The following is a 26,467-nucleotide window of genomic DNA, read 5'->3' on the forward strand; positions in this document are numbered from 1 at the left end:
TTCCATTTAAACAAATCAATGGAGTCCATCCTTCACAGTGTGGTCAACTGTTTGCATGGCAATTTCACCCATAACCCACATATAGTACTACCCAGAATCAGAAGTGCTTACCTCTGTTGTGTTGTAGCAGAACTATGTTTGGGTTGACAGTGTTGGTGGTGGATGGGTAGGCAGAGGGGGCCTTTGTCAAAGTAATATGGTTCTGAATGTCAGAGGAGGCAGGAAGCTGGTGTTCTTCTTTGCTCACAGGATAATTTCCCTGGTAATGAGTGAATAAAACTCGTAAGTGATGCTGTTCCTCTCTTATAGAAGTTTTGGATAATAACAATAAACTGGATAGTATGAGTAAAAAGGCCAAGAAGTTGCGTATTAATAAATTCTGGTTTTGCAAATACATAATACATTTACATTTACATAATAACTTCAATTGACACTCAACAGCAAAAATACACCAAATAGAGCTATTTAAATCACAATTAAATCTGATTTTAATCACATTAAACAAGCATAGCATTATTCAATTTACAGTATTATCCCTAAATGCCAAAAATAGGGGAAATTAACAAAAGCTTATTCACTGATTAGATAATACATACCTGGGGTTGAGTTCTATTGACTGTAGGTAAATCAGCTGTGATGTCGTGGAAGCATCCCTCAGTCAATCCTGTTAGAGAGCTGTCTCCATTGATCTGGCCGATCCAACTACCTGAAATGATCCCAAAACAATCCAGCAAATAGCAGTGCAAGACGATCCTCTCAGAAACCTAACAATACTGAAAGATACACAAACAAACTACTGTACTCTTGGCAATGTTTGTCTTTTGGTGATCAACCTGTTTCAAAGTTGATCACCAAACTACAAACAGGAAACAATTAATCCTCAATTAAATAAATCACTGGATAATCCTGCGGGGACAAAAAGCTTCCCATAGTGCTTTTCCTGTACAGAGATGCTAATATCCCCATGGAGAAATAAAATAATGATTCTCCCACAATCTGTGAACTTTGTTATCAGAACAAGGCGCCTATTCAGTGGTCTGTAAAGGCTGTTTGTTCCAATGGCCTTTATATTCAGGCTCGCAATTAAAGCATCTTCCCAAAAGCCTTGGCCAATCTCCAGCCCAGTTCTAACGTGCTGAACGCAACAAACAAGTCCACAGTCAAGGCTCATACATTTTCCAAAGTGCAGTGGGCAGGTCCGAACAAAAGGGGTCTTTGACGAAACACATGAAAATATGAGCAATCATGGTCAATGATTCTGTGTTGTGCTGGGAAACCAAATATAAATACACTTAAAAATGTGTCAAGTTATCTCACTTTAATATCAAAACATACTGAAATATGGGTATAAGTGAGTCCAGCTGAACTTCATGAAGTATCTCAAACATTTTAAGACTTGGTAGCTTAGTGGTTAAGAACGTTGTGCCAGTAACTGAAATGTTGCTGGTTCTAATCCCTGAGCAGACTAGGTGAAAAATTTGTCGATGTGCCCTTGAGCAAGGCACTTAACCCTAATTGCTCATGTAAGTCGCTCTGGATAAGAGCGTCTGCTAAAAATGACAAAAATAAAATAAAGACTTCTATGAACAGAAAAGCTTGGGAATAAAGTGAATTCTTCTCAGAATCCATCAAGATCACTATGGAAAACAAATGACTAAATAGTCATTAATGTTAGTGATTCATACTATGACATAATCAATATATTACAATATGCTATTTTGTTAATTTCCTTCCACTTTTAAATAGTTTGTCTCATCAGCTATTAATCCAGCTAGACATCAGCCCTCTAACTTGCCCACTTTCACAGAGCTATGCTAGCGTATCACTCGACTCTGTATTAGAAAGAAAACTCTATATAATATCAGAGATATTAGATATACTGTACATATGATGTAATATCTACGATTTGATTTGAGAGCAGCTGTAGCATTCTGTTTGACTTACTTGGTGCTGTTTCGACATTGGATTCTTCACTGACACAGTCCTCATCGTCTATGTGGACCAGAGTGGCCCTCAGAGTCACGACCCCCTTCCCTTTACACACCCTTGTAGGGTCTAGCTCTACAGACAGATAGACAGGTACATGCAAGGATGTTATCACTCGATTCTTACATTGGATGCCCATAGTCATTCATTCTTCAATGCCAAAATGTGTGAAACATCCTCACAATTATACACTGTTTGAATCTATTCTCAGTGAGCGTCAAATCACCATGAGACACAGCTCTATTGCCTCAGTTCCTGAGGGAATCCATGTTAACGCAAATTATAAAAATAGAATGTAAATGTCAAATCCAGGCCAACACTAATACTCCCATACTAATACTTGTGGTCCTCTGTAGCTCAGCTGGTAGAGCACGGCGCTTGTAATGCCAGGGTAGTTGGTTCGATCCCTGGGACCACCCATACACAAAAATGTATGCACGCATGACTGTAAGTCGCTTTGGATAAAAGCGTCTGCTAAATGGCATATTATTTATTATAGTAGCTTACTGTTGTTTAAAGTGAATGCACATTGTTAGCAAGTGAGTATTGAAAGGATCCTCCTCGGCATATCCAGTGTATCAGAGGTGTCCTAGAGTACAGGCTGATGAAAGTTAAACGAGACGGAGGAGTGGAGGGGTGGAGGAGTCAATGAGTGTGTTCACCTGCAGCTGGAATTAGGTCAGGAGAGCCTTTCATGCTTGTCAGAGGGGTGATTCTGACTGCAGACAAACAGCGAGGACCTGAGGAGACCGGAGGAGCTACCAAAACAACAGACAGTGTACAGGTGTAAGCTGGGGACAAATTGTGAAAAGTGAACAGGAGGAATAGTATATAGTTGCATTGGCAGGGAGGGGTGTTAAGTGTATTAATGGTCAAAATCAAGGTAGCCCTCTCCTGTAGTCAATGACCAAAAGCGCCCTCTTTGGCCTCATGGGTGGAATGTTATTAATATTTTACATAATTTCATAATTAATTAAGATTATTTAAAAAAAAACTAATGAAAATCCGATATCTCTATGTCAAACAGTTTTGTAACATTTCTGTCATCTGTGATGTATATAAAGTGTAATATTGGGAACTCAAAATAGAATACATTTAAACTCTATATCTGACATTGTACTGTACAGGTGTCTTATCTTTTTAAGCCCATAACCATGTATGTGAGGTGTATACTTTTATTTCAAAGTAGATTTGTTGAAGACTACCAAGGAATCACTCTGTGTGACCCTGATTTAGCCCACTGCAGTAAAAGTTTAACAAGAGAGATGCACTATATATTTTTTGTTAACAAGAGAGATACCATCCCATCTCACACCCCTCCATTCGATCCCTGGGTGTAATCATAAAAATACAAATAAATGTACCTGACCCTTACCAAGAAAGGGGTAAGCCAAATAGTATACCCCTGTCTTTTTGTGTTATACAACAGATTTGGGGGAATTTGGGGCTGATGAGCACTGCAATACTTAACATTGTAGACATCTTCCTACATACACAACATCCTCATGAAAGGAAAAACACTCATAATTTGAGACAAATAACAGCGAGGTGAAGTGTTGACAAAGTGGGGAAAGTGGAGCTGGAAGACAGATTGCAGGAAGGAGATGATAGTAACAGATAGTGGCACACTGCTGTAACAATGACCTTTGGAAACATAAAGGACAGTGGACCACTGTACTTTTGACTACAGAGAACAGAGCTATAAGTGTACAGTAACAGATGTTGCGGATTATTATTTTACTGGAATATCAACCATGTGTAAACTACATCACATACAGAATGGTGATGAAATATTGCATGTTACCATGCAACTTTCCCTCTGATGAGTAGACAGCATTTGTGTGTCCCCTTCCCCTAAGCTGTCAATGCCGCAAATGCATGCCATCTCTAACTCTGCCCACGCTAACATGTAGCCTACTGTATGTCAGCCCTCCCTCATAAAATAGCACTTTTGTTGTTGTTCATTGCTTTTGCTTGTTTCTCAATGCTTAGTTGATTGACTAGAATTTATGGTTAGAGTGTTGTAACATATGATAGTCCTATTTCTGGTGTGAGTAAGCTGCTGCAATGATCAAAATTAACTTGATCATTACACTCAACCAAATGAACAGGCATTGTGATCAAGGGTAGGATTGAAGACCCTAAACATCACTAAAGCCTTATGTGACCACAGAACTGAGCTATGCAGTATAATGAGAGATATGAGAAAAATAAGGGGATGAAACTTACTGTGGGATTGTTCAAATCTCACACTGCCCTCTGTTGGACAGCCCTGGAACAAAAGAAAGCCAGAGAGAGAGTTATTGTAAAACAAAGCATATTTGAGAAAAAATGCATTAATTTACAGCATAGTAGTCAGCTTTTTTGGGGCCATCATGGGAGACCAGGAGGTTTGAGCAGCAGTTTGTTTCTAGGCAGGAATAGGCTGGGATATAGTCGAAACTGACAGTAATAAGAGACGGTGGAAAGATGTTTTGACAGGGGGTGTGGGACCTCCCATGTGCGCATGCACAATTTATTTATGGGCATAATAGTAAAGACATGTCATTTAACTGTAAAAATGTATTACCTTTTAATATGGTATGAACACAGCCAGGCATGATTGTCAAACAAATCACTTAAAAAAATGGGCTACCTGCGCACATTTGATCCACTCTATGGTCGTGTTACCCTGCTCAGACGTTGCATGCACCTGCCAGATTGCTATAACATACTGTATGATGTGGTTAGCTGATACGTAAAATACCTATACAGGCGTTGTAAGTATCTGGCATGCGTCACTATAATTGATGCATCCACTGATGTCCGCGCGCGTCACGGTCCTGGCCAGTCATCTTTGCCTCCTCAGGCTACTGTCACCTCTATTTCTGATATTTTTCTGCATATAATTTCCAACATCTGGTAGGCTATTTGTTAACCAACTTGTCCATAATTAGATAGGCCTACATGTATCTTCTCTTCTGTCATTACTTGCAGGGGCGGACTTAGTGATTTGGAGGCCCCAGGCAGAGGACATTCTTCAAAAGGTAGGTTACCTTCGCACGTACATCCAAAATAATTCCAGCATTCGAATAGTGCACTGTGCACCCACCAACCTTCCTTCAATTCGCAAGTGGCTGAAACTATCTCACCGGAGAAAGCATCAGAGCAGGCGAAACAGCGCCCCTCTGTCTTCGTATACGTAGCCCATGTATCTGATGCTGTCTGGCCAAAAAAGAGTATGACATGCCATACTCTTTTTGGCCAGACAGCATCAGATACATCGGCTACACATACATTGCATTCGAGAAAAGTGATTATGTTACAGCCTTATTCTAAAATGGATTAAATGAAAACATTTTCTCATCAATCTACACACAATACCCCATAATGACAAAGCAAAAACAGGTTTTTAGAAATGTTTGCAAATGTATTTTTAAAAAACCCCGGAAATATCACATTTCTGTAAGTATTCAGACACTTTCCTCAGTACTCTGTTGAAGCACCTTAGTCAGGATTGAGGGATAGATGAACGGAGCAAAGTACAGAGAGATCCTTGATGAAAACCTGCTCCAGAGCTCTCAGGACCTCAGAATGTGGCGAAGGTTCACCTTCCAACAGGACAACGACCCTAAGCACACAGCCAAGACAACGCAGGAGTGGTTTCGGGACAGGTCTCTGAATGTCCTTGAGTGGCCCAGCCTGGACTTTAAACCTGATCAAATATCTCTGGAGAGACCTGAAAATAGCTGTGCAGCAACGCTCCCCATCCAACCTGTACAGAGCTTGAGAGGATCTGCAGAGAAGAATGGGAGAAACTCCCCAAATACAGGTGTGCCAAGCTTGTAGCGTCATACCCAAAAAGACTCGATGCTGTTATCGCTGCCAAAGGGTCTGAATACTTATGTACATTTTATATTGCCGTTGTATTTTTTTCATAAATTAGCTCAAAAACCTGTTTTTGCTTTGTCATTATGGGGTATTGTGTGTAGATTGATGAGGAAATAAAACAATTTAATCAATTTTAGAATAGTACTGTAACGTTAAAAAAAAAAGTAAAAAAATTTAACAAAATGTGGAAAAGATCAATGGGTCTGAATACTTTTCGAAGGCACTGCATATGCTACATCTTGGTGATGTCATTCGGAAACACAATGTCAACTTTCACTGCTATGCAGACGACACACAGCTGTACATTTCGATTAAACATGGTGAAGCCCCAAAATTGCCTACCCTGGAAGGTTTCAAGTTTCAGACATAAGGAAATGGATTGCAGTAATTTCTTTACTCTTAAACAGATATGCTAGTTCTAGGTCCAAAGAAACAAAGAGATCTGCTGTCGGATCTGACAATCAATCTTGATGGTTGCACAATCGTCTCAAATAAAACTTTGAAGGACCTCAGCATTACTCTGGACCCTGATCTCTCTTTTGACAAACATAAACAATATTTCAAGAGCAGCCTTTTTCCATCTTCGTTAACATTGCAAAAATCTGAAACTTTTTGTCAAAAAAGTATGCAGAAAAACTAATCCATGCTTTTATCACTTCAAGATTACACTACTGCAATGCTCTACTCTCCGGCTAACCGAACAAGGCACTATATAAACTTCAGCTAGTGCTAAATACAGCTGCTAGAATCTAGTCTAGAACCAAAAATGTTATCGTATTACTCCAGTGCTAGCCCCTCTACACTGGCTTCCTGTTAAGGCTAGGGCTGATTTCAAGGTTTGCCCACTTGCTAACCTCCAACATTACATGGACTTGCTCTTACCCATCTCGCCGATTTGGTCCTGCTGTACATACCTACACGTACGCTACGGTCACAAGACGCAGGCCTTCTTATTGTTCCTAGAATGTCTAAGCAAACAGCTAGGGGCTTTCTCCTATAGAGCTACATTTCTATGGAATGGTCTGCTGATCCATGTGAGAGACGCAGACTCTGTCTCAACCTTTAAGTATTTCCTAAAGACTCCTCTCTTCAGACGGTCCTATGATTGAGTGTAGTCTGGCCCAGGGGTGCGAAGGTGAACGGCAAGGCACTGGAGTGACAAATCACCCTTGCTGTCTTTGCCTGGATGGCTCCCCTCTCCCCACTGGGATTTTCTGGCTCTGACCCTATTATGGGGGCTGAGTCACTGGCTTGCTCACGCTCTCCCATCCTTCCTGTTCTCGGGCTTGCGCGGTGGGGGAGATCTTTGTGGGCTATACTCAGCCTTGTCTCAGGGTAGTAAGTTAGTGGTCTGTGTGAGGGCTGGTGTGGGGGCTGTGCTTTGGCAAAGTAGGTGGGGTTATATCCTGCCTGGTTGGCCCTGTCCCCATCCCCAGTCCACCTGGCCGTGCTGCTGATCCAGATTCTGCTGTTCTGCCTATGGAATCCCTGCACCTGCTGTCTTGACCTCTGAATGCTTGGCTATGAAAAGCCAACTGACATTTACTCCTGAGGTGCTGACCTGTTGCACCCTCTATAACCAATGTGATTATTATTTGACCCTGCTGATAATCTATGAACATTTGAACATCTTGAAGAACGATCTGGCCTTAATGGCCATGTACTCTTATAATCTCCACCTGGAAAAGCCAGAAAAGGACTGGCCACCCCTCAGAGCCTGGTTCCTCTCTAGGTTTCTTCCTAGGTTCCTGCCTTTCTAGGGAGTTTGTCTTAGCCACCATGCTTCTACATCTGCATTGCTTGCTCTAACAATATAATATGACTAACCAGAATAGAAAACCCTGTATGATTACTCAAAAGGTTCTTTATAGAACCTTTGAGAGTAAGGATTGTTCTTTATAGAACCATTCTCCATAAAGGTTCTATAAAGAACCATTAAAAAGGGTTCTATATAGCCCCAAAAAGGGTTGTAACCATAGCAAAACCCTTTTTTGGTGCTATATATAACCTTTAATTAATGGTTATTTATAGAACCTTAGGACATTGTTCTTTATATCACCCAAAAAGTTCAATTTAGAACCTTATGGGCATGGTTCTTTATATAACCTTCAAAAAAAGGTTCTATATAGCACCAAAAAGGGATCCGCTATTGTTACAAGCCAAATAACCTTTATTTGGCACTATATAGAAGCATTTTTTTGTGTGTAGAAAGAGAGGAGAGGGAGAACAGGACATATGTTAATCTGAGCTGAATCAGTCGAGCATGCAGGAACAACACCAAAGCCACATAAAAAGAGGCAGTGAAACACTTCCAGGTTGTCCTCCATTGTACATCGCCAAGAGGACTGATTTAAGAGACACTCAGAACACTCCCATTTATATTGCCCACTGCAGAAAAGATTGGAATTGAGTTAAGATGCAAACAGAGAAACATTTGCTCTCTTTCTCACTCTTGCTTGCTCACACGCTTGCACGCAAACCCACGCGCATGGTACACAAACACACACAGACACAGACACACACACACACACACAGTTGGGGTTCGATGACATCCTCCTGAAATTAAGCCGAAGGGTAAGTATTTTAAAACACTGAATCATAAATCTCTTTTGCAGACAATAGAGAAGACGTGAGAGCTAACAGTGTACAGTACGCTAGGTAAACACATCAGTGCAGAGATCGCTTTAGTCCTTATTAGGAAGAGGGATGCCTCCGAACAGAGAACGTCAGTAGTCCGACCAGAGAGAGAGAGAGAGAGAGAAAGAAAGAGAGAGTGAGAGTGAGAGTGAGAGTGAGAGTGAGAGAGAGAGAGAGAGAGAGAGAGAGAGAGAGAGAGAGAGAGAGAGAGAGAGAGAGAGAGAGAGAGAGAGAGAGAGAGAGAGAGAGAGAGAGTGAGAGTGAGAGTGAGAGTGAGAGTGAGAGTGAGAGAGAGAGAGAGAGAGAGAGAGAGAGAGAGAGAGAGAGAGAGAGAGAGAGTGAGAGAGTGAGAGAGTGAGAGAGTGAGAGTGTGAGAGTGAGAGTGAGAGTGAGAGAGAGAGAGAGAGAGAGAGAGAGAGAGAAATACAGAGACAGGTCTAGCTCATCAGTGCAGGGACAGCCAGCAGTGCTCAGGCCTAGATAAACAGGATACTGAGATAAGCTGTATTCAAGTAAACCTCCAGTACTGATAATCTCTACCTAAATGCACATTATTTCGATCTGGACAATCTGAAATTATTTTAGAGCCAATTTAACTTTAACAAATACAGGTCTGTTTGCCTCAGTGGCATGCACACTGAAGAACAAACAGATATTGTACTAAATTGAGAAACGCAAAACCCACATTCCCAACCAAATTCATTTTAGCAGTCTGTTTGGATGATAAAAGATAGTGCTCTACTCTCAGATATCTAATGAGAGGTCTGATATAGGTCCTTAGCTTCTGAGGCCATGAGGTGGCTTCCTGGCAACTGTTTCCTGCCACTCTGTGACATCAGCAAGACTTCTGGTTATTGGTCATTCATTAGCTAAACAGGGGGAGGGGGTTGAGTTGGGAGAAAAAGGCTGAAACCTGACAACAGACGAATGGACAAGAATGAATGACAGTGACAGTGCATGGATACTTCTTCTGAAGATATGATGAATCCACTGCCAGGAATTTAGAATTTTTCTATAATGAGGTAACTTTCATTTCGGTCTGTAATTCCCTGCACCAAAGGGACTTCATCACCAATTACTCTAAAAAAAAACATTTTCCAACTCCTACCGCCTCTTGCAGGTTGCCTGGCGGGTAGGAGCGTTGGCCAATAACCGAAAGGTAGCTGGATTGAATCCCCGAGCTGACAAGGAAAAAATCTGTTGTTCTGCCCTTGAGCAAGGCAGTTAACCCACTGTTCCCCAGGTGCCGATGACGTGGATGTCGATTAAGGCAGCCCCCCGCACCTCTCTGATTCAGAGGGGTTGGGTTAAATGCGGAAGACACATTTCTGTTGAATGCATTCGGTTGTACAACTGACTAGGTTTCCCTCTTTCCTCTTGTGAGAGAATAAAAACACAGAGCTCTGTTTATTAAAAAAATACTATTTAGGAAGTCACTAAGTATGGACAGACTCTTTTGAAATATATAAGAAGAAAAAAAAAACAATGAAGGAAATATGAATACCAGCATACTATAAGTATTACTGTGAATGTATAAATTAGGCTTCAACAATGCCTCACATAGTCACAATGTCATGATGCCAAATCTGCAATGTATGTCCTAAAACCCACAGCCAACGTAAATCCCCACCACTAATGGCAATACTGTAAGTAATGCAACATATTTACACTAGCGACCCCCACCCTTACGGGAGGTAAATCATTGGAAATTATGAATTTGTTTTAATTTAATCTTTGAGGACCGACTTCTTCAACTAAATAACTCCCCCTGAAAATCATAACTATGTTGTTTATATCTGTCACGTTCGTTTACAGACGGGACGGACCAAGGCGCAGCGTGATATGCGTACATGTTTATTAAATATCAAACACAACGACAAAATAACAAACAAAACAAAACGTGACGTCCAAGGCTGCACAACACAACATACCTTAACACGGAACAAGATCCCACAACCCACTAGTGCCAATAGGCTGCCTAAGTATTGTCCCCAATCAGAGACAACGAGATACAGCTGCCTCTGATTGGGAACCACACCGGCCAACATAGATCTACACCTAATAGAAACCCAACATAGAAATACACCACATAGAACATACACACCCTGACTCAACATATACGAGTCCCCAGAGTCAGGGCGTGACAATATCTCTTCAGATATTTGGTCTCTGGATGATAATTGCTGCTGTAGCATTCTCAACTCCAGAGCATAAAATAAATGATGTCCCAAATTTCCCATGGGATCATGGCACTTTTTGATTTCCATAGGAAACTCAATAATTTGACAGGCCTACCATGAACCCATGTTACCCACAATTTAAAAAACACACTCTTGTAGAAAACACTATAATATCTGGGCCCGTATTCACAGACTCTCAATGGCAGTGCTGTCCATAGAATTTTATTAAATATCAGCACTCCTTCTCTGAAACGCTTTGCTTTATAACATGCATTATGACATTGCATAATTCCATGGCAGCAGATTGACTGATTGGCAGAGCATTATGGGTAATGTAGTCATTCTACTGTTTCCAAATTGGCCTACAAATGCATACATCATATGCATTGTGACAGCACTGTTAACTGTAGCAACAGGCATTCTAAAACCACAAAAACACAAATTCAAAACACAGTGAATATAAAGTGGCCTACGGTATGTACTGGGACGAGACACTTTTTTTGGGGTATCTGTACTTTACTTTACTATTTATATTTTGGACAACTTTTACTTTTACTCCACTACATTCCTGAAGAAAATAATGTACTTTTTATTCCATACATTTTCCCTGACACCCAAAAGTATTTGTTACATTTTGAATGCTTAGCAGGACAGGACAATGGTCCAATTCACGCACTTATCAAGAGAACATCCTTTGTCATCCCTACTGCCTCTAATCTGGCGGACTCACTAAACACAAATGCTTTGTTTGTAAATTATGTCTGAGTGTTTGAGTGTGCCCCTGGCTATCCGTAAATTTAAAAAACAAGAACATTGTGCCGTCTGGTTTGCTTAATATAAGGAATTTGAAATTAATAATACTTTTACTTTTACTTTTGATACTTTAAGTATATTTTTGCAATTATATTTACTTTTGATACTTAAAGTAGAACTGACATCATTTTATCTACTTTGCAAATATGAAACAAACAGACAATCATAATATCAGTAAAAATGTGAAATTCCCAGTTTATGCTAAAAAAACTACTTTATGAGGTTTTAAAAATAGGTTCTATTTGACAAAAAATTCCATGACGTACAGTAAGGCATTGTTGGCAGTAGAGATGGATGCAGTTCAATGCATGATTAATATAATTCACTAATACATTTCTTGGTAGTCCAAACAATATTGCTATCAGGTTGTAAAATCACAGCTGGCCTGGTACATCCATTCGGGATGCACTGTTTCAGTTTCAATGACTCAATATTTTGGACAAACGGACAAATGTAACTAAGGCTGGGAATGTCAATACAATCAATCTAGCAAGGGCAATGATCACAAATCAGTCATAACGTGGCTAATAGGCTAGCGTATCTATTTATGTAGCTCTTTATTTAGACAGCTAAAAACATGGAGCCTAACTTTAGCTAGCTAGCTGCTGGGAGGATGTCATGTCATTGGTGGAGTGGGTGAGTGACCGACTTTTTAAACTCATATAGTTTTTCGGAGGCTACAGCTTGATGCAGGTGTCATTTGGTTAGCTAGCAAAAAAGCCATGATGAACTTGAACGACTGTTATTCAATTAGCATATCTCTTGCATTTGTAAATTCACTCTGGACATCTACTCTGATTTCAGAGCACTCTCATCTGAATGTGCCAGAGCGCAGAATAACTGATGAATTTACTAACGTGCAACACCCACTGAATATGACCGGTGTCAGCAAAAAAAGTAACAGTTAGTCACAAACACTCTAGATAACATGTAAACAGTTGGTCCTGCCTGTAAACACACAGTCCAGTTCAAAGTGAATGATGGCAGGCCCATGTGGCAAATGGCTTATTTGCATGAAGGCCTACTGCAGCTCTGATTGGCTATGGCGCACCGGTCTGTGTAGACTCCGGTCCTGGACGAGACAGTTGTTTTACTAGGTTTTATTTGTTGCATTGTCTATTAATTGTCAAAATGCACGGCCGCTTTTCCGCTCTATATTGCTATAGAATTTTCACAAATGCCTTACTATACGTCATTCCCAAACATTCTAGAATTTATGAAAACGTGAAAATGACCATATCTAAGTGCTCGCTTGTCAGAAAATGTACAAAAAAGGTGTCATATTCTTCCTGCGGGTGTATATGGACAGATTTTAATACAATTTCATGTTGCTATTAAGGTATCTTTACTTTTACTCAAGTACTTTTTCCACCACTGTAATTTAGATTACATATTTACATTACATTACTTGTGTTAAGCAATTTCAGTCCCTCCGGGGTTTTGCAGAAATATTTTGTGATATTTGTGTGCAAAAATGCAATATGCAAATGTTTTTGTCCAATATGTCCTGAAAATGCGCTGATGAGGGAAAAGGTTTGTTGAAGTACGGCTTGATTGAACTATTTTATGCAGTAAATGTGCGGTGAAATTGCGAGCCCTCTTTTTGTACTGCGGTGATGGGTGAGTTTTATGTGATAATATTGTGATGATTTGACTGTTTTATGCGGAAATAGTGCAGTGATTGGTCATATAGAATAAATAAATATTAGTGGATTCGACTATTTCAGCCACACCCGTTGCTGACAGGTGTATAACATCGAGCACACAGCCATGCAATCTCCATAGACAAACATTGGCAGTAGAATGGCCCATACTGAAGAGCTCAGTGACTTTCAACATGGCACCTTCATAGGATGCCACCTATCCAACAAGTCAGTTTGTCAAATTTCTGCCCTGCTAGAGCTGCCCCGGTGAACTGTAAGTGCTGTTATTGTGAAGTGGAAACATCTAGGAGCAACAACGGCTCAGCCGTGAAGTGGTAGGTCACACAAGCTGGCATTCCAGCAACAAACGCTGACACTACACATCCAAGTATATCTGACCAAATTATGAAAGACAAGCATTTTGCATTCCGTAAAGTGAGTGTGGAAGAGGTGAAAAAATTATTGTTGTCTATCAACAATGACAAGCCAACGGGGTCTGACAACTTGGATGGAAAATTACTGAGGATAATAGCGGACGATATTGCCACTCCTATTTGCCATATTTTCAATTTAAGCCTACTAGAAAGTGTGTGCCCCCAGGCCTGGAGGGAAGCACAAAATCATTCCGCTACCTAAGAATAGTAAAGGCCCCTTTACTGGCTTAGATAGCCGACCAATCAGCCTGCTACCAACCCTTAGTAAACTTTTTGAAAAAATTGTGTTTGACCAGATACAACGCTATTTTACAGTAAACAGATTGACAACAGAAGGACATTCAACAAGCACAGCACTTACACAAATGACTGATGATTGGCTGAGATAAATTGATGATAAAAAGATTGTGGAGGCGGTTTTGTTAGACTTCAGTGCAGCTTTTAACATTATCGATCATAGTCTGCTGCCTGAAAAATATGTGTTATGGTTTTACACCCCCTGCTATATTGTGGATAAAGAGTTACCTGTCTAACAGAACACAGAGGGTGTTCTTTAATGGAAGCCTCTCCAACATAATCCAGGTAGAATCAGGAATTCCCCAGGGCAGCTGTCTAGGCCCCTTACGTTTTTCAATCTTTACTAACGACATGCCACTGGCTTTGAGTAAAGCCAGTGTGTCTATGTATGCGGATGACTCAACACTATACACGTCAGCTACTACAGCGACTGAAATGACTGCAACACTTAACAAAGAGCTGCAGTTAGTTTCAGAGTGGGTGGCAAGGAATAAATTAGTCCTAAATATTTCTAAAACTAAAAGTATTGTATTTGGGAAAAATAATTCACTAAACCCTAAACCTCATCTAAATCTTGTAATAAATAATGTGCAAGTTGAGGTGACTAAACTGCTTGGAGTAACCCTGGATTGTAAACTGTCATGGTCAAAACATATTGATACAACAGTAGCTCAAATGGGGAGAAGTATTTCCATCATAAAGCACTGCTCTACCTTCTTAACAGCACTATCAACAAGGCAGGTCCTACAGGCCCTAGTTTTGTCGCACCTGGACTACTGTTCAGTCGTGTGGTCAGGTGCCACAAAAAGGGACTTAAGAAAATTGCAATTGGCTCAGAACAGGGCAGCACGGCTGGCCCTTGGATGTACACAGAGAGCTAACATTAATAATATCAATGTCAATCTCTCCTGGCTCAAATTGGAGGAGAGAATGACTTCATCACTACTTGTATTTATGAGAGGTATTGACATGATGAATGCACCGAGCTGTCTGTTTGAACTACTGGCGCAGAGCTCGGACACCCATGCCACATGAGCTCTTTTCACAGTCCCCAAGTCCAGAACAGACTATGGGAGGCGCACAGTACTACATAGAGCCATGACTACATGGAACTCTATTCCACATCAAGTAACTGATGCAAGCAGTAAAATTAGATTTAAAAAACAGATAATAATACACCTTATTGAACAGCGTGGACTGTGAAGAAACACAAACATAGGCACAGACACATGCATACACACACGATAACATACGCACTATACACACACGTACACTTGGTTTTTGTGTTGTAGATATGTGGTAGTGGTGGACTAGGTGCCTGAGGGTACACAGTGTGTTGTGAAATCTGTGAATGTATTGTAATGTTTTTTAAATTGTATAACTGCCTTATTTTTGCTGGACCCCAGGAAGAGTAGCTGCTGCAATGGGGATCCATAATAAATACAAATACAAGCAGCTGCACACAAGCCTAAAATCACCATGCACAATGCCAAGCGTCGGCTGGAGTGGTGTAAAGCTCGCCGCCATTGGACTCTGGAAACGCGTTTTCTTGAGTGATGAATCACGCTTCATCATCTGGCAGTCCGACGGACGAATCTGGGTTTGGTGGATTCCAGGAGAATGCTACCTGCCTGAATAAAAAGTTTGGTGGAGGAATAATGATCTGGGGCTGTTCTTCATGGTTCAGGCTAGGCCCCTTAGTTCCAGTGAAGGGAAATTTTAACGCTACAGCATAGAATGACATTCTAGACGATTCTGTGCTTCCAACTTTGTGGCAACAGTTTGGGGAAGGCCCTTCCCTGTTTCCCAGTGCACAAGCGAGGTCCATACAGAAATGGTTTGTTGAGATCAGTGTGGAAGAACTTGACTAGCCTGCACAGAGCCCTGATCTCAATCCCATCTAACACCTTTGGGATAAAGAGTGGAGGCTGCTATAGCAGCAAAGGGGGGACCAACTCCATATTAATGCCCATGATTTTGGATTGAGATGTTCGACGAGCAGGTGTCCATATACCTTTGGCCACGTAGTGTATATTGTATTCCCCCCCAAAATGGGAAATTATATTATTTTATACTAATACAATTGCTCAGAGAAATATATTTTGCTTAACAAGTAATGCATTTCCACCCCTAAAAAGTAGGGGTCAAAGTTATTGACACCCCTGTTTTCAATACCTTTCAATACCTCACCTTTTGAGGATAACGACACTGAGCATTTTCTAAAATGTTTTATGAGTTGGAGAACACATTGTGAGGGATCTTAGACCATTCCTCCATACAGTATCCTTCCAGATCCTTGATATCTTTTGTCTACGTTTTTGGACTGCCCTCTTCAATTCAAACCACAGGTTTACAATGGGCCATTGCAAAATGTTGATTTTTGTGGTCAATTTACCATTTCCTTGTGGATTTTGATGTGTGCTTGGGGTTATTGTCTTGCTGGAAGATCCACTTGTGGCCAAGTTTCAGCCTCCTGGCAGAAGAAACCAGGTTTTTGGCTAAGATGTCCTGGTACTGGGTAAAGTTCATGATGTCATTGACCTTAACAAGGACTCCGGGACCAGTGGAAGAATAATAGCCCCATAACATCAAAGATCCACCACCATATTTTACAGTAGGTATGGGGTTATTTTCTGCTCATGCATTCTCATTTTGATGCCAAACCCACCACTGTGTGGCCAAAGAGCTCTATTATCATGTCCTCTGACCAAAGCACCGGTTCCAATCCAAGTGCCAATGCTGTTCAGCAAACTCCAGGTGTTTGTTGGATGACATGAAAATAGAGCTCTATCGCCACGCACACTGGTGGTGGGTTTGGCATCGAAATGCGAATGCATGAGCAGAAAATAACCCCATACCATACCAGAACTTTTTGAGGATCTGAGGACCCATGCCAAATCTTTTCAGTCTCCTGAGGGGGAATAGGCTTTGTCGTGCCCTCTTCACGGCGGTAATCCGTCTGGCCCTGCGGCTTTGTGAATGTTGACCTGCTTAAAAGTCTTACTCATATCGGCTACGGAGAGCGTGATCACATAGTCACCCAGAACAGCTAGTGCTCTCATGCATGTTTCAGTGTTGCTTGCCTCGAAGCGAGCATAGAAGTGGTTTAGCTCGTCTGGTAGGCTTGTGTCACTGGGCAGCTCGCGGCTGTGCTTCCCTTTGTAGTCTGTAACAGTTTTCAAGCCCTGCCACATCCGACGAGCGTCAGAGCCGGTGTAGTACGATTCAATCTTAGTCCTGTATTGACTCTTTGCCTGTTTGATGGTTCGTCGGAGGGCATAGCGGGATTTCTTATAAGCGTCCGGGTTAGAGTCCCGCTCCTTGAAAGCGGCAGCTCTACCCTTTAGCTCAGTGCGGATGTTGCCTGTAATCCATGGCTTCTGGTTGTGGTATGTACGTACGGTCACTGTGGGGACGACGTCATCGATGCACTTATTGATGAAGCCAGTGACTGATGTGGTGTACTCCTCAATGCTATCTCAGTGCAGTCTTAACTTCCTCCTTATGATCCAGTGCAGCTTCATCGATGGGGATGCAGTCATGCTTTTTATGGTTCTTTGAATCCCGACACACCAAACAAATGGACTGCTTATCATCCAGACAGAACAGTTTGTGTTTCTCACTGTGCAGAATGCAGAGCACCTCTGAATCTCTCTGACTTTCCTCCTGTAAGAAGGCATGACACAGGTTCTTTAAAACCAGGTTACAAGGGGGGCATCCATTGACAATCTTTTCCGGCACATTGGACATTTCCTTCTGTTTCTTGAATTCCTCCAGACAGGCTTTGCAGTACATGAATGGAAAACTGGATCCCTGAAGATGTCACAGCACACAGTACAGCAGAGATCCTCTTCTGGGAGGGAAGGTTTACATTTCATTTTCTCACCACCACTGTTTCTCTTCTGTAATGGCTTCTGGAATTTAGGTTAACTTTGACTTTTGAAAACTTACAGCAGTGAGGTCAGCCGAACCTGGAAATCACAGTTTAGATTATGCTCCCCTTTTGTCTTCGATGGTTGTTTGAACGTTGACTATTTCCGATGATTGTAAGTCCATTAATAAGGCAAATAAATAATTTAGACCGAATGCTGAGAGCATTGCTGAATAGGTGCATGATAGCAAGCTCTCTCAGCAATGGTGGACATCTACAAAACTCCAGCTCCAATTTAGCTCCAACTACAATTTAATTACGTAATTATGCATTTTATTGAAAATAATGCACGACGTGGAAGGTGTATTGACATGACGCGTTAGCGGAGCGGCACTAGCCTTCCAATAAGTTCGCTTGCTAACGTTGACAATATAGTTAAACTACCTACATTATCCACATGCTTAAGGTTGTATATGGCTTAGTTTTATCATTTTGGGGTTGAAAAGGTGAAAGATCAGTTATGAAATGTAACAACTCGTAAACCTGGGTATCAGGGTTAGTCATGGTGTGGATGAGCTTGAATGTTCATTTAAAGGTAGACTGAAATACAAAGTTAGCATTAGCAGACAACAAAGAGTGCAAAGTGAGAGGCTCATCTCCTCTACAGTTGTTGTCTCGCATCTATCACGCTGCAGGAGAGTGAAGCGAACTCCATTGCACATGTGGTGATGACTATGAACTGACACTCCTGTACAGAAGACTGTGATAATGGGTCTGAGTCATAGGGTCACAAGAAATAAGAAAACCCATCAAATCGAAGGAGACAACAACATTGCACTCCTGAGTTTTTATTTTTATTTTTTAACATAGATTACTCTCCATAAGGTGTGATTCCGGACTAACAGAGAAAGTCCTATTCATTATACAGTAGATATTATCAGCAGAGGTTCCACAGCACAGACAGCTACCCTTCAGCAGAATCTTTTTCAAAACCAAGAATCATCTCAAAGCCAGAGCAAGATGTGTAGATAGATAAGAGACTTGGAAGATGTCATGTGACAACACAACTGCTTGTGGGGGTTTTCTCATTTCAGAAGAGAATATTGTTTGCCAAAGGAGTACATGTCACTGTGTACGTTTACTTATGCTTATAGAAAAGACATACAGGAAAAACACATCTTCTGCATCACTTAAATTTTTCCATCACTAGACGTGTTCTAAGGTGTTTTCAACACTCACTTTAAGTACACACACTTTCCTTAAAATCCTCTTCTAAAAAAAGGCATTCCCAAAAGACACAAAATTCTGCAAATACATCACATAAAGATCACAGCTTACCAACAAGATTCTTTGTCAACCAGCCTAGAGTAGGAAGCTCTCTCAGACAGTCACAGCCTACAAGACTCCAGACAGTCCCTCTTTAAGACCTCTCTCTCCTCAGTCTCCTGACCTCTGAGACTAACTTGGTGAGGTGATACAGACTGTCCCCTGCACCCTCTGCTTTAGGTGCCCAGTTCTGACCTTGAACCAGACCAACAAGGGAGTCTGGGGTGTCTGGTTGCTTTCAGCACAAGGCGTACCCAGATGGACCTGTCACCGCATGCCACCTGGGAATGTGGCACCCACTCAACAGCTGCAACAGATCATATAAAAACATTCGTCCCCACATCCAAACCCAGTCTATGCAACATAGACTGGACATTACAAGATGTCTGGAATTAGCTACTGGACAACCCTTGGGCTTGACTCACAAGCTCCCTTACTGTGTTGATAAGATACACTGGTCAGTCATACTGTATCATTTCACTAAGTTCATTATCAACATGTTTTGAAAATATTGACCAATTATGGTCTCATTAAACTGTAAAACTGTATGGTGATTAACAGTCGTATGTGCTTTGTAATTTTTTTATCCAGCTTCCAACTGTCTATCTTAGAAGCATGAGAGGAGATGTAAACACTATTCAAAAACAAATAAAGCAAATGAAAAAGACAGATGAGAGGAATGTGATACTGGTATGTATATATTTTTACAGTAAAATGATCTAATGTAAACTCCTGTCAACTCAATGTCACTGCCAGTGACTGAGAACAGCTGATGTGTGCTGTAGCAATCTTTTAGGCTCCACATGTTAGAGAACTGCTCGCTGTTTGCTTTTCAAAAAATAAACAATAGGAGAGTGCTACCAAGTTGAACTATGATAAACCTCACAAAGCCCTGGATCCCTACTCTATTTCTGAGTTTTCCTTAAACGTGATTAGTGTTCATATACAAAAGCTCTCACCACGAGGTCTGGTGTACTACAGAGAGAAAGACAGAGAGCTGTTACATAATGTAGTTGACTTTTGCTTTGTCAACAAATGGCAGAGAAGAGAGAAGCTGTCCAGTGCCCAGTGTGGATCTCACCAAACAGCTCCAAACATGGATCGAAAGTCCCGCTCCAGAGCAGCAGCTTAGCCCTCTAATTGAGAGGACCCCCTCTCTTCCATAAACAGCATCCACACTGGCTGTGAGCAAAGGCTTCTACACATTCCACACCACAGCCATTGGATGTTCAGGGGCTAGAAGTTTTAAACAACTGCAACATAAAAGGAAATGTATGCAACTTTTACATATTCTAGTGTTTCTGGTTTTCTAGTGTTTCAGGAAAGACAATGAGTAATTGTCGAGAGGGAAAAGATGTCCAACACATACCTACTGGACTGGAGTATTCTTGTAATCCTACATAATATATTACACGAGAAAATATGGATAAAGTTAAACACAATAGCAATGAAAATAACGGAAATCTACATAAGCACTAAAGGAGAGTAAATCTCTATTTGAAAATAATAAGCATCCACTAAAATGTGTGTGATGAATAAGGAATAGGGCAACTTTACAGTAGGTTCAAGCGGTGGGGTGAGGTGTCACCCTTTTTAGAGAGGAAAAACACCCACCCAGTGAGTTGGCCTGGCCAGTGAAAGGTTAGGGCTTCTGAGGTTGGAGGGTAGTTGTTGCTGGTGCTGCGGCGAGCTACCATGGCCATGAAAAGGACTGACAGTTATTGGACGTGACGATGACCAGATCCTGCGCGTATAGCACGTGTGAAGGTCCTGGGGAAGGCGCTGGCATACCACATGGACACAATGTCTCACATGGACATTTTAAGAGAGCCGGCCTGGGCACAACCTGACAGCTCGGTTTTTATAGCCAGTGTAATAAGAATGTCACTAAACTGACAGTTTACTAAGGACGATACGATTGTCTCACAAGGACTCTAGGCTTTCTTCCAAGATCACTTGGTAGAGAGTACACAGAGAAGCACAGAGAGAGAGAGAGGATAAACAATGAGACAATGATCTGAAAAGTCATAGTCAATCGATAAATAATATAATAATACTTTTAGCAAAAATGTTTATTTTCAATTTACAATCTGTAGAAACAATGAGAATAGAAGGGTTCAGAACTTTTGTAAAACATCACAGTACAGTTGAAAAAGACATGGCAAATAGAAATCCAATATGGATGGTGTTAAGAGATAGATGGAAGGTGTTGAATGGAGTTGAATGATGGGACTAATAACAACTAACAACAACTAATAACAACAAGATAACTAATGTAAAGCATACTGTGTCCATAATAAGTATATAGGTTATATGTTGAGAGCTTTTGTGAAAGAGCACTGTTAGAATGATATGGCATATAGAAGCAAACCGGATGGACATCATGAAAATGATCGGAGAGGTTGAGGGTAGAGGAAGTTCAGGAGTAAAAACAAACAAAATAGAATTATTGTAAAATTGACTGTGTCCATAAAATGTATATAGTATGTATAAGCTGGAAGTAGAGGCCTAAGCATTGTTGTTCACTAGTTTACTCCAATTAGGGAAGGGGTGGTGGGGTTGGAAAGTAATAAAGGGAAATATATTTTTTAATGTATATATGTATGTGTATGTATATATATATATATATATTTGCGAGAAGAAAAACATATGGGGGATTGGAAGTGATACAGACAATTACATTGATCTACCCCTTAAAAAAAAAAAAGAGCTTGCAATGTACATGCTCAGCTATATCCACGTGTGCTCTGACCGAAAAGTCTATTTTGGTCAACAAATGAGTTAAGCAACAGAAAACCCCTTTGTGTTCTTATAAACAGATCTCATGATTTATTTCCTATACAGAACTCCTAGAGTGAAACAAATTCATTAGCTACAGCACTGAGCAAATCTTTTATTTCTGTACAAATTAGAGACATGTGCTGTGTATTTGTATTGCAGGCTATTACATGAGACATACTAACAAGGTGTTCTAAACCCATTATGTATCTTAGCAAACACCCCCTAAAAAAAGAAAAGAAAGAAGTAAACAATGAGACAATGTGAGGCACCCGGCAAAAAGTACAAAACAATACAAATATGAAAGTGGGATTTTTTATCTCTCATAAATACATTATCAATCTCAAACATAGAATACACTACGATGGAATACATGATAATACAGATTAGATACCATTTGACGGACACAGAGTATCTTATTTGGTAATTCTGTAACTGGAAGACCTCATCTACACTGTCACTGCCAGAGGACAAGCCTCATCTCAAGTGTAGGAGGTGGATTCCTATTGGCTTAAACATGTTTATGGGAGCGTTGATGACTGCTCAGGTTATTTCTTGAGAGAGTGTTGAAAGTGTCACCTTATTTCAGGGGGATGTTTTGACTTGGACATGGAATGCAAGCTTACTGTTGAGTGTGTTGCCTTTTATAACTCCCTGAGTGGTTGTGTGACCTGACTACTTGATTATTTTGTCATAGGATACTGTAGCTACACATACCTAAAATGAGCAATGTGATAATCCAGTCATTTCAAGTGCTTTGACAAGGTAGGCTCATGAAAATAACATTGCTAAAAATGTATCAATATCTGCCTATTTTAAGGGTGCCACCCCATGTCTGTCTATCCCTTTACCCTGACACAAGCACTAACGAGCACTAATAGCCTATCACCTGGCAGTTCCAAGAATGATAGCTTTATTTATGTGGATAAGCAGGCACTCAGCTTTATCACTACAGCAAACTATACATGCTTGCCGTTAACATTTTCATTGGGTATTCTACCATGCCTGGATGAGGCATATAGCAAGACTGGATGCTTTTGTCGAAACGACTCCCTTGTTTTTCCATCACCACTTGCAGGGCCAGCAAGAGGGTGACTAGAAATCAATCGCCAAACCATAAATTGTCTATTCACTTTCTTGTTTACTCGCTTGCATTGGTGGGCTTCTCTTTGTGCACACAGACCTTGAAAAGCCAAAGCATAAAGCTTCAAGTAGCACTATCCACTTCGGCCAATGAGAGCAGATGGAGAAAAGGGGGAGGGAGAAGGTTGCTAAGCAACAAGCAGTCACAGGATGGGAACAGAAACCTTTATGGTGTCTCTGCCAGAAACCGGCTTTCCCAAAGACCCATCAGTTATTTAGAATAAACAGAATGTTGTTTTCAAATGCACTCACTATCTGGCAGGGGCCATACTTGTGAACTTTTGCTTAGACCATGGTGTTAAACCATTGGTCTAAATTGGCTAGCTGCTAGCTTTTCTCATAGGCCAACCTGGCCAAATTAGCCACGATGCTGAGGACGGCCAGCTGAGCAGATAATTATATCCGGTAACAAAATGACGAATCACCTGTCAGAGACCTTAAACTGTAGAGCCACCATCTAATCACATTTGGTCAACAGGTCAATTTGGCCAACAGAGGTAGATTGTTAAACCATCCAACTGCTTGGTTAAATTTTTTACCCATTGTCTAAGTGGAGTGTGCCAATATATTTTTGCGTGATGCTTCCTTGACTAGGCTACTGACGTCATGCAAAATTCAAAAGGGTTTTTGCATATATTACCAAAGTACAAATGTTTGATCATCCATTTAACACACATCATTGTACTTTCACTGAAAAAAAGTAGGAGGATTATATTTACATTTTACATTTTAGTCATTTAGCAGACGCTCTTATCCAGAGCGACTTGCAGTTAGTGAGTGCATACATGTCATTTTGTAATCAGACATCATAAAAGTCATAGGCGATGACTCTTGTGGTGTTGTCATATACAGTGAGCTCCAAAAGTATTGGGACAGTGACACATTTTTGGTTATTTTGGCTCTGTAATGAAATTATACAATGACTATGAAGGTAAAGTGCAGACTGTCAGCTTTAATTTGAGGGTATTTTCATCCATATCGGCTGAACCGTTTAGAAATTACAACACTCTTTGTACATAGTCCCCCCATTTTAGGGGACCAAAAGTATTGGGACAAACTGTCACGCCTATCCCGCACCCGTTCTCCAGCGCTCGACGTCGCCGGTCTACTAACCACCGGCCCTGTCAACAATCATTACGCACCTCTGCTCCCGATCATTATGCACTCCTGGTCATCATTATCGCCTTGATTACTCCCCCTTTATTTAGCCCTCAGTAGACAGCAGTCACTAGGTAGTATTGTTTTCTCTTACGTTCTGTACGCTGCTTATGTTTTCGTTCATCTGCGTTGCGTCGTTAAACTCACCTTCTGCACCTGCTTCCTGACTCCCGGCGTATTGCGTTATGCAAATTCCCTTATATGTGTATTAAAGTAGTAAAAAGTTAAGTATTTGGTCCCATATTCATAGCACGCAGTGACTACATCAAGCTTGTGACTCTATACATTTGTTGGATGCATTTACTGCTTGTTTTGGTTGTGTTTCAGATTATTTTGTGCGCAATAGAAATTAATGGTAAATAATGTATTGTGTCATTTTTGTAAATTGTAAATAAGAATATAATATGTTTCTAAATACTTCTACATTAATGTGGATGCTACCATGATTATGGATAGTCCTGAATGAATTGTGAATCATGATGAGTGAGGAAGTTACAGACACACAAATATCATACCCCCAAGACATGCTAACCTCTCACCATTCAAATAACAGGGGAGGTTAGCATTTTTTTTGGGGGGGGGGTATGATATTTATGCCTCAGTAACTTTCTCACTCATCATTATTCACGATTATATGAGAAAAGCTAGCAGCTAGCCATTTTAGACCAATGTTTTAAACCATTGTCTAAGCCAAAGTTCACAAGTATGGCCCCGTACTGTCTAGAATCCATAAACACATAATATGCCATCATGCAATATGACATAACAAAAGCTCTGATTAGGGTATTTGATGTATAATAATGGACATTATAAAACGGGTTGTTTGGATCCTGGATGCTGATTGGTGGATATGCGGGAGTTGTGGGACAACAAAATACCATGACGTGTTAATGTCACAATTCCACTGTCCCACAGCCCAGGCAGGAAAGTCATAAACTTCATCTCCCTCGGGGAAAAAAGCATCTACACATTATTTGTTCCATGCTACTATTTAGTTGGGTTGTACAAACCTACATGTCTGCCTCTACGACCTTAGGATCCCCATTAGTCGATGCCAATGGAGACAGCTAGTCTTACTGGGGTCCGACACATAACGGAAAATACATTACAGGCAAAATATGAGATGGAAGGGAGTTCCATGCAATCATGGATCTGTATAATACTGTACGTTTCCTTGAATTTGTTCTGGGCCTAGGGACTGTGAAAAGACCCATGGTGGCATGTCTGGTGGGGTAAGTGTGTGTGTCAGAGCTGTGTGTAAGTTGACTATGCAAACAATTTGGAATTTCCATGTTTCTTATAAAAACAAGAAGTGATGCAGTCAGTTTTTCCTCAACTCTTAGCCAAGAGAGACTGGCATGCATAGTATTGATATGACCCTTTGATTACAATGAAGAGCAAGACGTGCCGCTCTGTTCTGGGCCAGCTGGAGCTTAACTAGGTGTTTCTTTGCAGCACTTGGCCATATTACTGGACAATAATCAAGAAAAGATACATCTAGAGCATGCAGGACTTGCTTTGTGAAGTGTGGTGTCAAAAAAGCAGAGCATCTCTTTATCACAGACGGACCTCTCCCCATCTTTACAACCTTTTAATCTATATGTTTTGACCATGACAGTTTACAATCTAAGGTAACACCAAGTAATTTAGTCTCACCATTCATTATCAGATTCAGCGGAGGTCTAGAACGTATGGAATGATTTGTACCAAATAAAATGCTCTTATTTTTAGAGATGTTCAGGACCAGTTTATTACTGGCCACAAATTCCAAAACTGACAGCAACTCTTTGTTATGGGTTTCAGTGACTTCATTAGCTATGGTTTGTGACGCATATAGGGTTGAATCATCAGCATACATGGACACACAGGCTTTGTTTAATGCCAGTGACAGGTCATTGGTAAAAATAGAAAAGAGTAGAGGGCCTAGAGAGCTGCCCTGCGGTACATAGGTCTGACTGTACAACCGATTGGCAAACGTACTGCAAATTGAGAAATCATGTGACTAAACTAAATAAAATGAAGAAGAAACTACACTATGAAACAAAGATAAATGACATAGAGAATGATAGTAAAAAGCTTTGGAGCACCTTAAATGACATTTTGGCCAAAAAGGCAAACTCCGCTCCATCATTCATTTAATCAGATGGCTCATTCATCACAAAACCCACTGATATTTCCAACTACTTTAATGATTTTTTCATTGGCAAGATTAGCAAATTTAGACATGACAATCCAGCAACAAATGCTGACACTACACATCCAAGTATATCTGACCAAATTATGAAAGACAAGCATTGTAATTTTGAATTCCGTAAAGTAAATGTGGAAGAG

General features: G+C 40.7%; 1 protein-coding gene across 1 annotated transcript in view; it reads right to left on the reverse strand.

Annotated features, from left to right (window-relative positions):
- The window catches only part of LOC121568889 (sorbin and SH3 domain-containing protein 1), a 105,479-nt gene that overhangs the window by 49,144 nt on the left and 29,868 nt on the right, over window positions 1-26,467 (reverse strand). Inside the window, exons 2-5 of the mRNA XM_045221251.1 lie at window positions 4,216-4,258; window positions 1,945-2,061; window positions 597-706; window positions 112-259 (exon numbers count right to left, since the gene is read on the reverse strand). The gene's annotated coding sequence lies outside the window, so the exon portion shown is untranslated. The remainder of the gene's footprint in view (window positions 1-111; window positions 260-596; window positions 707-1,944; window positions 2,062-4,215; window positions 4,259-26,467) is intronic.

The sequence above is a fragment of the Coregonus clupeaformis genome, chromosome 1 (genome assembly GCF_020615455.1).
Source record: "Coregonus clupeaformis isolate EN_2021a chromosome 1, ASM2061545v1, whole genome shotgun sequence".
Classification (NCBI taxonomy): Eukaryota; Metazoa; Chordata; class Actinopteri; order Salmoniformes; family Salmonidae; genus Coregonus; species Coregonus clupeaformis.